Source organism: Stegodyphus dumicola, chromosome X2 (genome assembly GCF_044657685.1).
Source record: "Stegodyphus dumicola isolate Sdum_Otavi_A_Nest chromosome X2, ASM4465768v1".
Lineage (NCBI taxonomy): Eukaryota > Metazoa > Arthropoda > Arachnida > Araneae > Eresidae > Stegodyphus > Stegodyphus dumicola.
In genome coordinates, this window is record NC_140781.1 from 61211984 (window position 1) to 61234183 (window position 22200).

The 22200-nt window shown below is 30.6% G+C and overlaps 1 protein-coding gene and 1 long non-coding RNA gene across 4 annotated transcripts in view; one reads left to right on the plus strand and one right to left on the minus strand.

Moving 5' to 3' along the window:
- The window catches only part of LOC118184676 (octopamine receptor beta-2R-like), a 259732-nt gene that overhangs the window by 84723 nt on the left and 152809 nt on the right, over positions 1–22200 (minus strand). Inside the window, exon 3 of one of the 3 annotated variants that reach the window (XM_035354384.2) lies at positions 16916–16944. The exons of the other annotated variants lie outside the window; for them this stretch is intronic. The gene's annotated coding sequence lies outside the window, so the exon portion shown is untranslated. The remainder of the gene's footprint in view (positions 1–16915; positions 16945–22200) is intronic. 3 annotated transcript variants of the gene reach the window in all.
- The window catches only part of LOC118184678 (uncharacterized), a 161430-nt gene that overhangs the window by 60807 nt on the left and 78423 nt on the right, over positions 1–22200 (plus strand). The gene's annotated exons all lie outside the window — the stretch shown is intronic.

Consider the following 22200-nt stretch of genomic DNA (forward strand, 5'->3'; position numbering starts at 1 on the left):
GTCGTTTTAATTCTATGGGTGCGCCCACTTTGGGCACACTGATTGAATAGACCTTCGAAAAGAGTGCTGAAGCGAGCATTGTTGTCAATGAACTGACCGATGAGATGCGGAGAAACAAAGAATACAGACTCTCAGTTGTCCTAAATTATCGGTGAGCCCGGTCTGGGCACACCTAGGGTTCGCCGTTTGATTTTACGCACAAGATTTCAAGGTAAAATTTAAAACTAATATAGAGTAGGGAGATTAGCATACGGCCAAAAATATAACATAGAAATTTCCTTTCAAACAATTCCTTTTATACCCTAAAAAAATCTGGAAGATTTCTTTGAAAAATGAGGGACATAAAAAAATAACATGGCTAAAATATATGGACTGGTTTGTGTTGAGCTGCCATCTACTATATATAAAGAAGTTTAAGAGTAACCTATAAATCCTTTTTCATTAAATTTTTCTGTGCGTACAGAAGGAAATTTTTAGGTGTGTCTAGACCGGACACACTGTGCCGCAAAGGGTTAAAGCTGATACATTTACAAACCAATTTTTTATAGCATTTAATCGTGTTAATAACATGTACAAAATTATAATAGGGATTTTCTTAGCAAACAAATTAGATACACTGCGTTCATTTATTTTACTGAAATTTATTCTGTATCGTTGGACAACCAATTATATTTCACGTCGTATGATTTTTCTTTCTGATCAACCTTTCTTATATTATCTGCTATGGCCTAGCAGTTACCAAACAGCTTGAGGAATAAAAATTGTGATAGTTTTAAGTGAGCTTGTTTGTCGAACATAATTCATCCGTATATCACAAAGCCAAGAAGCCGTTATTCTTAGGATGTATTTTAAGAAACCTAGTCCGCTCTTCAGACGTCACCATACACTTTGCCATAATTAATTAATTCATTTCATCCGTTATATCCACTCTCATCAGAAAACTTATCTGATTATTAGCAAACCAATTCTCTAGATACGTTCTTGCCAGTTCTGTAAAAGCCTAATAGGTAATTTTTCTTTTTCTGTCACAAGGGTTTTTAATGTTCCAATATTTTTCAGGAAACTTGTTGATGTGAGGATGAGGAAAACTTGCATAGAAGATAACATTGTAACAAAAATAGGAAACCGTACAAATTTTGGAGTAAACAATTATTCCTTTTTTTGCAAAAATTCTACTTGTTAAAAAATGAAAGTCGAATTAGTAAAGAATTCTTATTTGCAAGAGGTAAATAATAAGTTCACAAACAAAGAATTCAGTGTAAAACACAGTAATTAAGTATTCTTAAAACCAGATCTAATTGCTCAAAATTCACGTTTATTAGTAACTCTACCTTGAGCTGATGGCAGTAAAAAGGCTTCTAAAAGGATCACCTTACACACTAAATGGTAAAGCTTTAATTTTAGACGTATGAAAGTGTCATTAAATGTGAAATTTCATAATCGACAATATGTGCAGCTACGTTATAGTATGCAGAATATAAGAATGAGTAGCTGTTTATAAACCTTCTTATTCTACATATTACGTATATTGAAAGCAATAATTTAGAAGTAGTGTATTGAAAAACATCGTCTTTCAACTTTAAAATTAAGCATCGTTACATTCAAGCACTCCACAATATTAAATTTGAAGTTTCTTAATCGAATTCGTTTTATTTATTTTTCAAAATTCGTACTTAAAATCCGTAAGAACCTTTATTAAGGCTCACTTTGATTACCTTCTCAAACGCGTAAATGAAAATATTGTGAAATCAGTTATAAAAAGATGTTGTAATGAGACCTCGTTACGCTTAAAGTAGTCGACTAATGTTCACTTTAGACTGAAACTGAAATAATGATTCGAACACATTTAAAAGGGAGAATGAACCTAACTAAGAAGTCGTCCAATTTAAATTTACTGGAGAAGTATTAAAGTAATTTGCCACTTGTGCTTCCGAATTAGGAGATGAAAACAGTTCTAATGGTAGGCAAATGGATAAATAATATCATGGTTTAAATGAGATTTAAGGTTTTGTTCGTAAGTACAAAAATTAAGCAAACTTTTAGAAACAGAGTACCTTTAATAAACTGCACACAAAAGCAAACTAAGAAAATGCGAGTCTCGTGTAATTTAGAAGGTTTTTCTTTTTTTTTTTTTTTTTTTTTTTTTTTTTTTGTTTTAAACTTTTACAAATTCAGATCTTTATTTATCTATTTAATATATGAAAACCTAAATTCATCTGTTCTCCCAAATTCAAGATCCTTGTATGTTATGTAACAGCCCGAAATTAACCAATCATATCTTAGAGTACTTTCTGCATGTATTTAGTATAAAAGCTGCTCGCAAAATAAACTACGTCATTCTATTCCTTTCCCCAAGTGCTGCTGTGTCATTCTCGCGTCCTTTTGCTTTTCATTTGCCTGCTTCGTTTCTTGTTAAATTATATAAATATCTATATATAGATAGATAGATATCTTTGGTAGTTTATATATATATACAGATATACAGAGTAAGAGACAGCTACATTGTATATATATATATATATATATATGTGTGTGTGTGTGTGTGTGTGTAATATTGTAGAAATGTTGACATATACAATTATTAATCTATAATCAAAAGAAAGCAAGCTTGGCAGCCTAAGGAGATTAAATATTCCTTTTTATTTCAATTGACATTTGTGGCCACAATTCACTTGACACTCAATCGTTCCTATTTTAAACATTTTATGACTTTGATAGCTTTGTGGTAAGAACAGAAGCAGCAATGCAGCACTCTGGGTATGCTGAGGTTCAGAAAGCTGGTGCGTAGTTATTCAATATGGAAGGTTATTAAGAGGCTTCGATTTAGCTTCCGAATTAGCTATGTCTTTGTCTTTATATAAAAGTCATATGATAGATTAATCTATAAATTACGCAGTCCAGAAAAAGTTATTAGTATTTTTAGAATAAAGATGGGAAGTACCCAAAATTAAAATGAGGAATTAGGGGTTAATTCTAATTTAAGTTATAATTCTTATTTACACATTTCTTACCTTATATATTTCCATACCACTCCCCTTCAAAGAGAAAAAAGAGTTTGTTGATAGAAAAGACTTTTTAAGTAAGCTTTAAAGACATAAATCGTTAAAGTATTAACAAAGGGAATAAAATATATTTTTTGAAAATTGGAAACAGCTCTTAGTATGCATTATATATATACATATATTGAATGCTAAAGAGCTATATGTAAATATATATGCAATATATATATATTGCATGCTAAGGAGCTACATGTGCTTTAAAACTTATGGCATTTATTTTTGAAAACTTTAGTCATAGACAGAGACACAAAGATGTTTTTCAAGATGTAAATATTCATTTTTGTCAATTTTAGTTTAAAAAATATTTCTTAAGCTGCGAGTTTCAATTTTATTCGGTTTCTTGGTTCCTAAAGTTCTATATGGGAAAATATTTTAAAAAAATGTAAATACAATCTCAAATATCAATATAAAAAGAATTAAAAATGCAAAACGTTTGACTCCCTCACGACATAAGTTGACCAAGCTATTTCCTTTCTAAGTTTGTGATCAATTTCAGGAGTTGTACATAAACTGAAGAACTTTCACATAACAAAAATTGATAAATATAACTTCCTAAATCAATTTTGCATGATTATTAGAATTTTATTCTAAAGTAATGAAACTGCATAAGAATATTAATAGCCATTTTAGCATTTAAAATTTAAAATCGGATCTGAATTTGATAATGCGTCCTGGATTGGGGCAAATGTCATCAGTTCAAAAGGTAATCAAATAGACTCACAAATATATAGCAAAACAAGAAATAATACATGTATATGTTGAGCGAGAGAAATTACTATGCATTTTTCATTAACCAAACAAAAACTAGAGTCCTTTCCGGGGATCGAACCCAAGACGCTCCAACTGCTGGCTGGACATAATGCAGATATATATACCATAGAAATATACAAGAAGAAGTAAAGTAATATTTTTTTTTTATTTCAGATTTCGTAAAATAAATAAAACAAAGTTATTTTAAATATGAAGTACAGACGTGGAATATTTCAATTTTAATTTTCGCAATAAATTACAATTTTAAAATGGTGGTGTATTTAATTATGGCAAAGCACACTAGGGCTATCTGCCTACAATTTTAAAATGAAATCTGACATTAGAGTGCGTGTTTGTTCCAAAAGTTTAAACTTTAAACCTAATTTTAATTTGTTTAATTATTTAGAAATATTAAGTGTTCCATCTTGTATCCGCCACTTTATCATGATCCTTTTTGCTTTCCTAACTTTTCGTAAACCTGTATATAGAGTTAAGGGAGGTAATGTTTTCGCTTCAAATGTACGATAGTGAGTTTTTAGTGAATAAGCACGCATCCCCTCAACATGTTTTACTATTTTTGCAATGATATATCTCTTTCTGTGTGTATGTATGTGAAGACTTTTTCGGCCACGATAACTCTTATTCCAAAATTCCAATAACTTATGTTTTCCATGTTTAAGCTTTCTGCATTCATATTAACACTTGATAAGATTTTGGGTAAAATTGACCAAACGGAAGTGATACTTAACTCGAAGCTTTGATCAGATTTTTATAAAAAATATTAAGATCGCATACACTATAAGGTATTTCTCCCGCCTTTTTAGCATGCCTTCGTAGTGTGGTGGTGTGCACGCTGGGCGCGTATTCCAGAGGTCCGGGGTTCGATTCCCGGTGTAGGCATTGCTTATTTTTCACTTCTCCTGCTTCCAAAATGCTTAATGTTTCTACAATATAATCGTGATTGCAAACAACATATTTGATTCTGACTACATGATAAACCGGATAGGGTAGATTTGCAACTTTTAATTGATTTTCGAGGGAAAATATAGAATAAGCATAATAAGAGTTTAAAATAATGCAGCAGATATTAAGTCTGTTTCTATTATATCTAGACATGATGTTCATTTATATACCTACTACTATGCCAGGTCTGATGACCATTCTCTTGAATCTCGGCGGTCACACTGAAAAGTTTAATCCTAGTTGCGTTGCGAACTGTGCTACGCTACTGTACGAGCTTCTCACACAAAGGAAACAAAACCCGTCTGTGAAAAATGCAACTAATCATGCAGTATTTTTTTTAATTATTAAATGTCTTTCTGTGTATTTCTGTGAAATTCGAACCGTGTTGCTGTCTATGCTTTTGAATTATTGAATTTTTATATTTTCTGCTACTTTTGGATTAACCGAGATATCGATATATATATTGTTTCAAAAGAATAAATAGTAAAGTTAAATTAAATTTAAATAATTCTCTCGCGCTATTGCTGCAACGAATGAAATTTGAATCTAACAATCATTCTCTATTCGTAAAAAGCAAATTTAAAGTTAATTAAATTTTTAATTAAGAAATTTAATTGCAAACAAATAAATGATTAATTATTGCTGCGAACTAATCTGCAATATCATTTAAATTCTAAGAGCATATGTAAATTAAGTGCAAGTATCAAAATAAATATACAATTCCAAAAAAATTTATTGCCTACATTATTGCATTTATTTCCTACATTATTGCCTACATGAATGAAGAAACACGAATTGAATAATTGAAGAGTTAGATTTGGAAGCAACTTCCCCTTGATAAGTCTGTCTCCTGCCTGCTCAACAATTATTCACTTATGCATTTTTAAAGAATTTTCAGGATTAAAAACTTTTTTGGAATTATATATTTATTCATTTTGATATTTGCACTTAATTTTATATATTATAAGCCATAATTTGAACTTTTCTTTCTTTTCCTTATTTTTATAGAAAGACATAAATAAGAATTATTAAAAACACAAATATTATTAGGAATAAGTGATTACTTTAATTGGAACAAATAATTAGAAGAATGGTACTTACGGAATAACAATGAAAACCCCTATTCAAATTGCAAATATTCTAACTCACTGCCATTAAGAAATATCGCATTATTGAGAAGCATACTGACCCACATTTACACTGGTGAATAATATTACATTACTACAACTGATGCGATAAAAACGTTACGCAGTTAGATTTGATTCTTCGATTACCAGATGCATTGTTTCGATTCTTTTAGGTTTATTTATTTATTTTTTAAATTCCGTGACAGGAAAAAAAATCGTTTCATATTTCCTTTCTTCCGTGACAGAAAAAGTGTCGTGATGATTTTAAGCCAAGTATTTTATTTAGAATGAATAGACATATATATTTATATGTATGTATCCGTATTAACCTACTCACGTTTATATTTTTTATTTATATGTTTCCATAACTACAAAACATTTTGCAAAGATGGACGACGTAAATTATCTAGATTGCGTGAAGCACTGATGCATAAATGAACTCCGAATATTTAGAACTGTAATACGCAGTGTCATTTTCTATAATTATTTTCCATAAATGGGGTTTCCTTAGAAAAGTCTTTTAAGTCATCTATTAGTCATCTTTACTTAAAACATGACGGTCAAAGATATTACTAAAGTCAGCCAGGTTTGAGTATTTTAACAAAGATTTTTCCATTTCATTTCCATTCTACATTGGCTTAAAAATTCTGCTATAGATATTATTTCCTTGCTTTTATTAAAATTATTTAGATCTTACATTTAAATAAAGAAATACTAAACTGAGAGTACATTACTCATGTGGCACAATGGAAGGAATTCATGTGGAACTAAGAACTTTATACTCAAATTCAACGTGAGCCTGTTAGAAAATACAGTGAGAAAAGTTAAACGGAAAACAAATAAATCAGTAGCAGATGCATTAGTGTAAAAAGATTAAAATTTAAAATGAATAATAAATCAACAGAAGATGCATTTTGTAATAAGGGATATATATATATTGCTTACTAGATTTTTGAATGATGTAACACTCTTATTTTATCAGGCAAGAGCGCGTTTATGTGTCAAAGCAAGTCCAGCTGAATCTATGACATGAACCCTTGGTTATTTTTTCCGAGACCTTTAGTAATACGTATTAAATTCTGAGTATAAACTATTTTAATTAATATACTAAACCTAGCACAGAACATATATGCATTATAGCATTATAAAAATGCGTTTATGCATATATGCTCTGTGCTGTATCACATGTTTTATATACCTAATCGTAATTGAATCTTTTTACATAGACTGCTAAGCTGTTTATCAGAATTTCATTGAAAATCAAAGTTTGCTTTGATAAAAGTACTCATCGGCATGCTCATCAGGTTTTTCGGCATGGTAAATAACAAGAAAATTATGAACTCTTAAAACTGAAGAGGTCCTTGGAGTTGTACAGACTCTCATTGCACGATAGAATCTATTCTAAACTACAAATCAAGTATGCAGAAAATCAGGAGTTGGTTGTTATATGGGTACGAGCAAACCAGGACAATGTATGTTCGCTTTTTAACTGCTCTCATAATACCCTATAGAGATGAAGCACTTCGTTAAAGAGAAGTTAGTAAGGATACCATAAAAGATTTTTAAATAACTGCATTTTATTAATGCCACGCCTGTGTATTACGATTATCAAAGTCCATAAATATCATACAGGGTACTGGATATTTTCGTTGTTTGTTTCTTATTATCCCACCGTTAACTCTGTCAAATAGTCAGTTATACAATAAATTAAAGGAAATGTTCCATTTTTAAAGCGCTGCTGTATTAAGTATCACGTGTTCATATTTATCATCTTATAGCCTTCTGACGGCCCAGAAGTTATCTAAGAAATCGACAATTTTCCGAAACTACCTAAGAGAAAGAACCGTTTCTTGATTTTAATGTCAAAATGTCTCTGGTAATTTACACCTCCATTATTTTTAATACACTGCCTTAGTTTCTCGGACATATTTTAAGATGCACTTATATACTTTCTTAGGGACATCATGAGAAATTTTCTAGGCCATACATATGCGGCCTTGCCTGTCAGAGGGATAGGGAAGAATTCAATAGTAAAAGATACGTTTTTGGCATTGTTACATATCGCATTTTTTGAGAAATGTAGGGGACAGTTTGAGTCAGACATGGGATAATATCCATGAAAATAAGCGAAACACTACCATAAACATGTATTTCCTTCTTCTTTAAGTTGTAATGCAACAAATGAGAAGTAGAAAAATATCAAAATCGAGTGAATTTTTCACTATAATAATAATTTCAGAAATTCGAAATCAAATGAATTTCGAGATATATATTTTAAATCAAAAAATGCATTTTAGATTAAAAATACCGTTTAAAATTTTAAAATATATATATAAAAAAGCAGTCAAAGTGTAAATCATTTTATAAAGCTGCAATCTACTTAAAAGTCGCCAACAACTGTTTAAAACAAAGAAATGAATTTGAACTTATTACAAACTTTTCTGAATTTCTGGTTTCAGAGTAATGAAATTATTTGGTATGATATAAAATTATCAAACATGTAGGAGTATCTTTAAACCACAAAGCAGCATTTTATCATAAATTATCATTCAACAAAGCAGTACAAAATGTATTAAAAAATACTAAGCAAATATTGCAAAAAACATTGAACAACGCTTACATTACTTAAAAGATCCCAACAAAAGTCATGTAATAATATTATCTACTACAAGAAAGAGACTGCTTATAACACACATACCTTTGTTTCGGATTGAAAGTATATCAGCATTTTATTTAATTTTATATTTTATATTAAAATAAATTTATTTCATCAATAAAAACTCGGCAAATGTCTTTTAATGATATCACGCACAAGAAACAAAACTAAATTATGCGTACACATAGATTCTATATCCATATAAAAGCATCTCAGTATTAATTTTATATGATTTTAAACTACATTTAACTACCACTGTTCTACCATAAACTACCATAAACTACCACTGTTGTACCATAAACTACCACTGTTCTACTATAAACTACCATAAACTACCACTGTTCATAATCACTATAATTTACTTCACGTATGTACTTGTTAAAAGAAACATCAATGAAAATAAACTGGAAAGCTTGTTATATTTTAAAGCATACGTTAATATAATGCGAAAAAATTTACAGACTAACGAAAAACTGTATTCCTCTGTTTTGAATTTAATTTGCAACTATTAATAATCGATAGTCACGTGTTTGGGAAATAAAAAAAGACTTCAGGTAATAGCGTTAGCTGAGAGCCCATTATTTCTTTTCGACTCATACGATTCTTCATGATCCTTACCGCAGACGCTTCATGATCCTTACCATTTTTGCTTGATCTATAAACAAATTATCAATAGATTTCCGGAGCAGCAATGCTGTGCATCTCGCATGCATAACCTTTACTCGAAACTGAAAGTAGAATATGAGAAGTTCATAAATTATTTTTAAAGAAGTAAATACTCATATTAAAATTGTAAATGAATTTCGAAAATAGCTGCAATTTTTTATTTAGGCTTTCTGTATGCATTTCCTAATACAAAATAGTTTTCCTTAGCTTGTCTTTCAAGAAATCTTCTCGCCTAGAGCAGATAGTCTTATAAGATACACACACCCTGCTATCTTTCTGTCTCTTGGGTAATCAAAAACTACATACTTACTACATACTACACGGTGCGCTGTACTCAAAAGCAACTACTCCGTTTGTGCCTTTGCTTTTCCAATTTGTGTAAGTAAACAATGTCATCATAATTTAGGAACAGCCTAACCTTTCATTCGTCTATTACCCTTGCTACCTACTTCTTTTCAAGTAACACGACTTACTAGCAGCCAAGTAGTAAATTCGCTGAACACTGGTAGTTCGGTCCGAAGCTCGAATCCCGGAGAATGGGCTGGCTATATGGGCGTTATTATAGTTCTTATGGTTCGTGTAGATGATCTAGTTTCCATTGGAAAGTTCTCCACAAAGGCAGCCCTCCCTTAGGCAATAGACCTCGAGCGGTTTGCCGTAATCAACTAAACTTTTCCAGTAACCTTTTGAAACACGTTTAACACTTCCACGTTAATATTTATTTCAGCTGTGCTTTAATTATAATAATTTTCTCTGTTTACTTGGCGTATTTCATGCTCAATTCTTGAATCAGTATCTGTTATTATCAAAAAACAGAATAACAATGATCAGAGCAAGTATCTTAAAACAAATTTCAAAACCTATTTATACAGAATTGTTTGTAGTTTCGATACAAAATATTTAAATTAAGATATTAATTCATGCATACGACATTTTTATTATTTTATCTGAAGTGACATCAGCACACAAATATCATTTGCAATGGCCGATCAGAACTTTTTTTTCAAATGCAAGAGAATAATAACAAATATGAATTCTTCCAACTCGGATGCATTTTCCTTTGTCAACAAAGTTAAGCTATCATATGAACACCCAGTTGACGTCATCACAAAGAATTTTACATAATTTACTGCTGTTTGGAAACTAGATATCTTCCTTATAGGCGCGTAATTTTGTTTTGTTTTGCTTCTTGGAATTCTAGCTTGAGCAGCACGTTTTTCATTGGTGCGAAGTGATTCTAGCCCATAAAAGGAAAAAGTGTGGCTTTTCTTTTTAAGGACATGACAACAATAACAACGAGGAAGAGATACAATTTGATCAATAGCACGTACAGGAACTGTCCGTCCTCGAAACTTCAACTAAACTTATAATATACCTAATAAAAAAATTCATAAGCACGTATATAATGTCACTTCGAGCTACTTATCGCAGAGAATATTCACAAATTCGATGCAAACTCCAGTTATTTCTTTTCGCATCTGAGAAATTAAATACAAAATCTCCTTCAGGGTCGAAAAATTGCATTGTGCTTTTTCCTTAACAGAAGCTATAATTATATTTATAATGAAAAATTCATAAAAATTTGTTTTACGTCTGCCAGTTTCCTCAGTCAACTGGTGGTTGTGTGAAATATTCGATACCAATTTATTTATAATCCCGCCATCTTTTAGTATTCATTTGATACTAAAAACTACATTATTTGAACATTTCAGTTCTGTTATCGAAACGTAATGAAGCATGATTAAATTGGTAATGCTCCTTATAAACCTATCATCTCAGAGAATAATGCAACAAGTAATGTTTATGTAAATAATAACTGCGTGTTGTTATATTAGAAATCTTTCAGAGAAAAATGCTCATTAGAAAGGCAGTAAGTCGTACATTACGCGATTAGATAAAATATTCATCGAACATCGATTTATGTAGAATTGGATTTATGTAGCTGTAGAATTGGATTAAAATTTCCGAATTGCATGCTTCCAGTTTTTCCTTATCTTTGAAATGGTTAATCAAGTTCCGTTAATTAACTCATTGCAGCGTGTTTCGCCCATTTATGGCTGAGTAGATAAAAATACTGGTATTTCGTTTAGGATTCGGTTCCAAATGAACGGGTTGTTTGCATAGGGACTTCATTGTTTTTTGTTTTTTTTTTCATGTGTATGAACAAAGTTTGCTTTAAAAAGGGTCCTCGTAGGACAGTGAACCTTTGAGAGCTTTCCTATAATCAATTAACCAACCAATAAGGGATGTGATTCTAATGGCGAAAGTTTACTTATAGGGTAGGATGAAATTTTACTTTTCGATGTAATGACACATGGAAGATAATTTGCAACATTTTATTTGAAATTAACTTGGAAAAAGCATTCGATTCAAATGTTCAAAAAGATCATAAAATCAAATACTGAAATTGAAATCTTTAGAAATATTTTGATAAATTTCGAAGCTTTTCTACCTTGTTTCCTACACATTTTCAAAACCCAGCTTTCTGTTCTATAAGAGTTAATGGTAAAATCAAACTGTTCAAATATAATATTTTTTAGTCCTCAACAATTAAAATATTTAAAAATAATTTACGTTAATTTTAAATTATAATTGAGGTTGTTTATTTAATAACTACTGCGAAGTTATATACATTTCTTCATTAGGAGCATAACATTTGTATGTTGCCATTTCTCAGGAAGTAGGTAATTAAATTTTTATTTATTTATTTTCATCGTAAAATTGCAAACATCGTAAAATTTCATCAACAATTGCAAACATCGGATCGTCTCTATTAATTCCTCGGCGGCGGTAAACTTCTATAATAAAATTTTTTCTTCCAAAAATTATTGAGGTCTGATTTTTTGAGCAAAGAGAAAAATTAGAATTGATAATTTCAACAAAGCTTAAAAAATTGAGCATTCCTTAGACAATATACCAAAGAATGAAATTTATAAACACCTCTTTTTGAGTTATTCTCTTAATACGGTTTAGCCCACCAGCGGCCGAGCGGTAAATTCGCTGAACACTGGTAGTTCGGTCCGAGGTTCGAATCCCGCGAACGGGGTGGCTGCATGGGTGTTTTCCCCATGTGTAACGTGTATACGAGCCAGTTTCCCTTAGAAAGTCCTCCACGAAAGGCATCCCTCCCCTTAGGCAAATAGCCCTAGTGTGCTTTGCCATAATTAAATACATCAACCAACACCAACTTAATACGGTTTAATACAAAATATTATAATTACCCGATAAAATGCCATTGCAAAAACATCTACATGAGGTTAACGTAACAAAAGACAAGAAAATTTTAAAAAATATTTCCTATTTCTTTTCATTTCTTAAATAAAAATTTAATTTTCGTTTATTAATGTTTTTCTATAAAATACATTTCCTTAAAAAGTAGCCTTAATTTTCAGTGCCATAACAGAATTCAAAATAATGATAATAATAAAACTCGAGATCTGAAAATCCTATTCTTTATTTATTATGAAGCAAAATTTTAGCTAAAGGCTTCAAACTCACGTATTATGTAAGATAGTTATAAAATTTGAAAGTCCATTTTCTTGTTTATTTCGGAGAACTAAAAGTTAGCCTTTTGTAAATGCTTTTAAGACTTGTATCACTAAGCGGAATTTAGGAGAAATCGATGTTAAAAATGTCGTTCGCTATAATTTTCGTCTAAACCAGTAATCATATTTTTCTGCTTTGTTTCAAAACTTTCAAAAGTTGTACCTTTCTTATTCGTATTTTCAGACTTTGAATTTGCTTCTGGCGTTCTATTCATTGTTTCAGTATTATGGCGTTCTATTCATTGTTTCAGTATTAAAGCTAATCTTCTTCTGACTTCACAGTAATGTAATTTAATTTAAAAAATTTATTTCTTTATATTTTATGCTGAAACATTTTTTTTTCTAAAAAATAAAAAAATTATGCATAGTTTTCATTTTTCGTAAAAATAATATCCTCTATTCATATATATATATTTTTTTCAATTTAGATTTTAAGTTTCAATATTTGCTCAAGAAAAAATTCTCTACTTCTATAGTACCTTGAAGATATGCGTCCTAGGTTTTAGACAATTTTAGGCATTACGTATCAAAACATCCCAGCCGCACCTAACATAATTTAATTTTAATGTTTATATTAGCAGCTCAGACGGTATAGTGAGTAGTAGAACCTACTGAGGTACCGAAGTTACCGGCCTTGAAATTCCAGAGAAGGCATGGATGTTTGTAAGTGTCTTTGCGACATGGGCGCACTCCAAATATATGGCGAGCCTAAAGTTCTGTCTTGTGGTTTGTGGTAGGGGACATGGGATGGGAGACCCTCGGACCAGCCCTCGGGGTGTTCTCCTTCAAAAGTAAAGTGGCAATACAATTCTAACCTCCTTGGGCTCTGGCAACCATTCTTTCATGATATACATGGAGAACACAACAACAACGTTTACACACGATTTTTCTTCAATATTTTATCCATGGAGAGAAGGCTGTAGCTTTCTCAACTTGGATCACGTTTATAAGTTTATAAATTATACTTTAATACCATTTTTATAATTACTCATTTATATGTTATTGTTTAGTTTTTATACAACATATTTTATTTAAATTTGATGATTTGTTAAAAAACTAAAAGTTTTTTTTTAAAATTTTTACTTCATTTTACTGAACATTTTAAAAACGTTTTAATGATTTCGTGTTATTATTTTAAATTAATTTGGCACTGCTTTCGATTTATTTCAAGAATTTCTAACCATCCTGATAGAATTCAAAAACATGGCTTTGTTAAAAAGTTTTCAGCAGCTCCTTGAAAGGATCAGATATTTTGCAACTATTTGTCATATTACTTTTAGGGTGTTGTTTTGCCGAGTTAGTTTTACGAACTCTTAAAATGCAGCTGAAATACTGTTTCCGAAACCCGTTTAGATTAGCAACTACGTCATTACAAATTTACATTCCGGCAGGAAACTGAAATCAGGAGGGAAAGGAAAGAAAAACTAAAAATAATTGGTTAGAATAAAATAAAGTTTTTATAAGTTGTTTTGCATTCGTTTCAGTTTTGATCTTCCTGTTAAAATGGTGACCACCATTTTTATTTTAATATTACACTTGTATCTTGATTATATATATATATGTGATGTACCAGCTTTAGTCGTTGCTTAAATTATCAGACGATAAATTTAAAAAAACAGGATCCATTTATTATTATTCAGGAGAAAATAGCAGTTACAAAATCAGATATCCGGAGTAAATAAAAATAATTACTAATAACTTTTTGTATGAAGTTTACTGCATCGTGACGTTTCAGAAAAAGCCCCCGATATTCTTTTGCGAGTCCTTTTATAGCCTCTGGAAAGGCGGAGCTTCCAAGAAATGACGTCAGCCAATCCAGTTCACATTAAATATTTCCAGAACATTCTATAACTGTACGTGTAGAAAAGGCGGAAAAAACAACTTGACTACGGGGCTGTGGATTTAATTCCACGTACTTTCAAATAAGAGAACGTCGCCATTAAAAAATGAAAAGAACCTACAGTTAGAATTTTAAGTGTATTCTTGACTAATTTCTTAACATTTCCCTTTGACTTTTAGTTTGTTTACAGCATTTTATTTTGACTGCTTATTCATATTAAACACTTATTTTGATAATAACCATTATATATATATATATATATGCAGAAAGTGATAGATGTAATTTTAGTAACATGTTTGTAAATTAATTTTAATGATTCAAAAGTGATGAACTCAATATTAAAAAAACAGGCAGTGACTATACAGTAAAAGCAAAGTAGAGAAATATTGAAAAATATATCAATAATAAGAAATGCACAATAAAATATAAAATTAAAGTAGAAATGTAATAAGAAGAAAATATTTTTTTTGATAAGGAAAAAACTAACGGAACAGAAATAAAATACATTTTTTGAGTGTTTTTATAAAATAAAAATATTAAATGCCTGATATCACAAAACTTAATGAAAGTTTGTAACATCGTCCTTATTTATGATACATACATGTAACAATAACAAAATAAAAAAGAAAGCCAAAATACAAAACAAGATCGATTTTTTTTTAAATTTAAGCAACTTTAATACTTGTATAAAGAGGCAGTGATATTTACCTCAACATGCATTGCAACATACATGCATGTGCGATTTTATTGTAAATGTTATGTATCTCTATTTTAGACGAAAACTGGCATAACTCAAAAGTTGCGATTGCTCGCTTATGTCAGAATCAAAACGAAAATGGGGTATATTTTTATGTGGAAGGGTGTCACTATTGTTATATGTGAAAGGGTTACATCCTTCATATTTGGTTAAACTTAGGTTACATTTTCTTAGTTTTTTTTTTTCTGTAAGCTAGAGGTTTTCGAGTTGTTCCGAATGTTTTTCCAAAGTAGCGAATAATAATGAAGATAGATGATCCAAGAGATAATAATGAAGTCAAAAAAGGATCAACAATCCAGATAGAGAGATACGGATATTATGGCAAGATATTTTACAAAGAATTACTTTTTCCATCATTACGAACTTGATGGAATCTGATTTGCTAGAATCTTTAAAGACAAGGTAACTATTAGATTATTGTACCTTTGACTCTACTACGTAAATTTGAGTCAAGTTTTCTGTTTTAACTTTCTCAAAGCTTTACTCCTATAAGAATAAACATACACACCCACTATAAAATCCAATTAGTTTATCTGTGTTTATCTGTAGGAGGTATGCTTGTGTGTGGACGTAGGTGGGTGACTATGTGTAGATATGTGTAGGTGGGATTTATACGTGAATGAGCGTTTTTAATCACTTTTTAGACAATCTTTACGATAAGCCGTTAAAGAAATAAATACTTAATTCAGGCAGGTATATATTTTTATGTAAAAAATTCATTAAGAATTTTCAGGAGTCGTTGGAAAGTCTAAGCATGTCAAACCTCTTAATATTTCGAAAAAGAAGCAATGACTGCCTCCGTTATATAATTCTTCTTTAAGTCCACATCTAATCATGTAGATAAGGCAAAATCACACGGGAATTACGTGTAATTCAAGAATTTTGGAGCGTGGAATTTTAAGTATTGACATCTTAAAATGGAAACAAGAATAAATTATTTCGTAAGCTATCTGCTCTTTCTCTAACTAATTCAGAGAATTCTCCTCAGTATCGTATTGACATTATAATACATATTCGTTTTTCTTTTTTCCACATAAAGATTCGAGCGGTCCGACTTTGCTTTCATGATATTGACATTATTCAGACGGAGTTTAGTATTATGATACTGAAAGAGAGAAATTAACGCCCGCATTTGAAATGTGATAAGTACACGGTTTTAAGAATATAAAAGAAAGCAGCAAGCAGAAACAAGAACTTAGTTTTCAATTTTTTAAGAATAAAAGTTGAAAAATTTGTTTATTTTGCATTCAATGAATTATTTTTTAATTGAAAGATTTTGTTTACTCTGCATGACAAAACGTCACTACATTGAAAATACGGATTTCTGATGTCCTTTCCATGTATCTATTATTTCCATGTATTCCATGTATGTCCATACATGTATCTATTACCTTTTATCAACAGCAGATTTATACGCAATTTTTAAACATAAATTATTTTAATCTTTCCCTTTCTTATTCTTTTTATTAGTCAATATATATGATAACTAATGGGTTTGTATATCGAAACATAATTTTAATTTAACTTATAAGATAGAACATAAAAATCTTACCTTTCATTCGTCAGTTTTCCCTTGTTGACCTGAAAACAGTAATATGTTTGTAATTAAACGTTCTGGTATTTGCTATTCCTAAATAAACACTAGAGACTCAAGAGTGTAGACCGCAAATCGTAAGATCTGTTCAATAATAACTTTTAATTTGATTTTAAAATGAACCAGATGGGCGTTATCCCCCCTTCTGTGATAACAAAATTCCTAACTTCAAACTTCTCTTTCATTTTTAACTTCTGTGATAACAAAATTCCTAACTTCAAACTTCTCTTTCATTTTTAACTTCTGTGATAACAAAATTCCTAACTTCAAACTTCTCTCTCATTGCAGCTTGCTTAATTTTTTTTCTCATTGCAGCTTTGCTTAACAAGTCGTCTTTCGGGTTATCAGTACGTTCAAATTTGCTTGTGAATACGTTTCTATCAGCAAAGTGAAGGAATCGTTGATATGTATCTAATCATATCTATAATCAGTATGCAGAATAAAGAATACGGATTTTTGCCATGATTCAATCTAATTTGTTCGTACTCAACTTAATATGTGAACGATCATATATATGTATTGTATAGATAGATAGATAGAGATAGAGAGATAGATAATTATTTATTTTCCATTTACGATTATCCCCTAGGAAAGGAAATGTAAAACTACCGCAAATTGAAATTATAAAATGTTAATACTCAAGAAATCTGTGTTAAAACTATTAAAAACTTGAATAAACCCAAAAGAAATTATACATTTTAATGGTTTGCATTAAAATCGTACATATTCAAAAAGAAAAGGAATATTACATACATTAAAAACAAATAAATTATCGCAGATTTCCCGGAATAAGGTTGACTCATCAGAGGGAATCAACAAAACCCCAAAATATTCTGCAATAATGTTCCTATAATCGCGTTTCGTCCCCTTCGTATGTTTAAATGAATTCTCTCTCTTTCTCTCTTTTTATATATATAAATTACATAAATAAATCTACAACTTCGAAAGCCCAGGAAAAAGGATAATCATTAAAATACACGAAAAAAATAAAATAAAAGTAAAATCAATATACTTACACAAAGGTAATTTAAATTGAACCAAAAAGGATAACAGCTTGATAAGAGGTTTCTAAAAATGTAAGCCTTAGAGTCAGCAACTACACGTATATATAAATTACAAAAACATAAAATAAAATAATTGTACTTTACCCCATGTTAAATTAAGAAAACTGAATTAATATTCAAGAGCTCGGACAATGGCCAACAATAAAAGTTGACCATAGAAATAATTAATTGAACAAAGATATTAGAAATTTTTAAAATAAAGTTACAAACACAAATACGAAAAGGAAAAACGGAAGCTAATATCGCACAAATACAAGATTTGTTCCCTGAACAAAGTGTATGCATACTGAATACGAAATCTTTGACATTTCAAATTGAATGCCAACATTACCGACCAGTATTTCAAAGCATTTATATATGTAAAGATTTGTGATGAATTCAATCTCGATCTTTTGATTCACGAATGTGCCTTACCAGTTTAACTATGAAGAACTTTTATTTCCTAAGCTTGTCTTTTGGATTTGCAGCGGTCTCAATCTAGTACGGAGTTTGTTATAGCTTTCGATTTGTATTTCCTTAAATAAATGCAACAGCAAAACATTACTTTTACTAAGGACCGAGATTAAGAATTCTAAGAGAAGTCAAATGTTTTATTTACTCTAAAGTAACGAGAGCTATCAAGTATAAAGATAACGCCCAAATTTCCAACTGAGAGATTAGTTGAAAATTTTCTTCCACAAATTTTATGATCTTAAAAACATGATTCAAAACTCATAGTAATTCCTGAGATGAAGCAAAAGTCAAAATTGTAGGACATTTGAATCTTTTCAAATAGAAAAATCGTAGTACCGTATTACCGTTACTTCAGAAGTATTACATATCAGTCATATTTGGAATATGTGACCCTTCCAGTTGAAATGTTTATTGTAACCTTGTTGATATATTCATTCCATTGAACTCTCACAGCTAAAAATTTATCCAAGTTTTACGTTAACTGTTTTAAACTCTGGTAATTGTATTTTGTTCATTAAAAAAGAGAAAAACACAAGGTCTATCAAGAAAAAATGCACATTTTGTAGAATTCAGTTATGTATCCTTTAGAAAGACTTCACGTGCCTTTTTAAATTAGCCATGTTTCTCGAAAAGCGCATAAATTAAAAATCTTCTTTGATTTTATTTTCAAATGGAACAATGGTTGGTTAATTGAATATGGCAAATCATACCAAGAATTTGTACCCTATGGTAAAAATATTAATTTGCGTCCACATTTTAAATGTTTGATATAAAGTTATTTATTCTTTAAAGCATATACAGTAACCCCCTTAACACGAATCCGCTTAAGGTGAGCACTCGGTTAACACGAACAAAATTTCGGTTCCCGCAACGACGAACATAATGTTATAGGAGGTCTTAGCGTTTAACACGAATTACGAAATGTTTTTCAGTCCATTGCGTTTTAGATTTTTTTTTTCATTTAAAACGAACTTTCAAATTATTTTCGTTTTTCCTTCCTGTTGCTTCTTTCCTCTTAACTAAAATTTAAATAGTTGTATTTACAATAAAATATTTCATAAATTTACTGGACTGTACTGGAAATTTACTGGATTAGTTACATATGAACTTTCAGCGTGTCCCAAAATGTCGTTATTCCCCGAAATTTCTAGCGGCCGTATTAGACGCTAGATGGCGCTCTAGTTGTCTCAGAACGAAAGTTGCTGAAGAAGGAACAAACAGATGGTTATATGAATTTCACCAAGTAAACGAAATGTATGCCTCGAGTGATATCTACAATCTGGATGAAACTGGACATTTTATAATCTTTCCTCAAACCATGCCCTCGGAATAAGAGGTAACAAGTGCCATAATGGAGCACGCAGTAACAGCGTTTAAGTATTGTCCTTGCATGTTGAGCAGACAACAGTGTTAAACACCGTCTGGGTGATCCGTAAGTGCCAGAAATCACGTTGTTTTAAAAACATAAATAACACTTTTCTTGCTCTTTCATTCTTGCGTCTTTTGATACTGCAGCTTTCTGTATTAAAAAAATATGATTTTCGTTTCCTCAGGTCATTAAATCAAAACTATCATTCTCAGTAAGATATATCAGAGAACGTCCTCAACTAACATCATGAGTTAAAATTTTTTAAATAATTGCATCTGTATAGAAAAATGTATTGTTGTTCAAAGGATCATATTTGGATTTTACCTATCAATAGTAATTTTTCCTAGATGACAACATTAGTGCGATAATGATGCAAGAAAAAGAACTGAAGAAATTAAAAATATATTAGAAAAAAACTAGTGTGAAAATAATACTGAAACATAGATTTAATTCATATAACGAGCATCATGCGATGAGCATCATAATAAGGGCGAGAATTGTTAATAATCTATTATTATCTTTCAAGTCCTTAATAAATAGAGCAATGAACGTTTAAAATAAAAACCAGTAAATAGAATAGATTGTTGAATATTTTTCAAAAGATCTGAACATGAAAGCTAGGATAAAATTATACATACTCCATATATATATATAACACAGAAAGAGAAAGAGGTACATATATATTACAATCGAAAGCGTGAAAGGAGTGAGGATAATTTTGAGTAATTAAACATCGAGTAGGTAGAACAGACGGAAAATTCTCACAAACATGCAATCATTTTTCTCTGATGTGGATACATATAGATATCTTGTAATCTTAGTAAGGCAAGGAAAACCATTTCGAATGAAATATTTTAGCTGTTATGCGTATTCTTTGGCAAATGAAAATTGAATGGGATGCGAATGAGAAAACATCTAATAGGAGAGATCAAAAAAGGAAGGATTAATAAATAAAATTTAAGGAAACGGATACAAAATTAAGAGCAGGAACATTTGGAATCGGCAAAGTACCAACATTTATTTCTTTTAGCTCTGATACAATCTTTACCAGGCAGATTGAAAGGAAGGGCAGCATATTAAAGTTTATGTCTCTAAAAATTGCCTCCTCTAGAAAATATTCGAGGAAGATAGGAACGGAAAGCTTTTAAAAAGGAAATAAAAATTGTGTTATTCTTACTGAGGAGGATGCCATTGTAATGTTAAAACAGTCTGCATTATGTTTAGTACGTTCAAAACTGAAAAAAAGGGGACAGCATTTTGCTTATAACTAGAGACCCACATGACCAAATGCACTGGGTGCTTGAAAAATTTACTCGGATTGTAAATAAGTGGAAGTTATTGTGAGTTGACAGTTTCCTTTTTTACGGTGCTTTATAAATTTAAGGAAGTACCTACTCTCGACCTTAGAGTGTATCTATGGAATCTCAAACAACAGCGTAACCTCATTTTTATTATATATAAAACGACCCTGATAAAATACGTGTATGCTGCTGTGCGCTTTTTTATTTTAACCAAACACTTTTAAACCAAAACCACTCTGGATATAAACGGATCATCTGTGGAGCCTATGGAGAATAAGTAACGTCTGCCGGTGTTTCTGAAAGTGGTTTAAAACAAGTAAGATTTTTGTTAGTGTCAAACTGCGCTTAGGAAGGCCGAAAGAATTTGGAAGCAGTGAAAGCGCAAGAACTTCTCGATAAAATGTGGCCTCAAGCCCTGAAAGATTTTTAAAATGGAAACGTATTGCATTTTTAGCTATTAATTAAATATAAACATTTAGAAAAACACTAGTCATTGTAAGTAGCAACTAATAGTATTGTACTAAAATTAAAAATTATTATTATAAACCTCTACTTTTGAACTAGTTTGTAACAGGTTTACAAGGTTGGAATTTGGTTAGAATGTAGTAAGCCTGTAAATATTCATAACAGTTGCTTATATTACTTCTTGCTCTGCTTAGTGGTATCAGTGTGTACTGGAATACTTAAAAACTCTCAAGTGTTACCAGAGACATAAAGCCATCCAGACACACGGTGTCATCGCTTTTCGTTGTGCAAGTATCAAACCCCCAATTTCAAAGAAGGAAACCACATGTGGTGAAGACATTTCATAAAACAATGTTTTCCATTTACACGGAAAGTTCCAAATTTTCTAAATATCCCGATATATAACATTTCCCATAGCTTCTGAAAGTATTCATAGTATTAATATAATGTATAGGTTTTGTTTTGCCAGCAAAGCTACAGCACGTTTAAAGAAACGTTGCATAACAAACTGCTAAATATAATTCTGAAAGTGCAATGTATTTCTTTAAAACTATGTCCGCTAAATAAACGGGTATCTTAATGATTAATGTT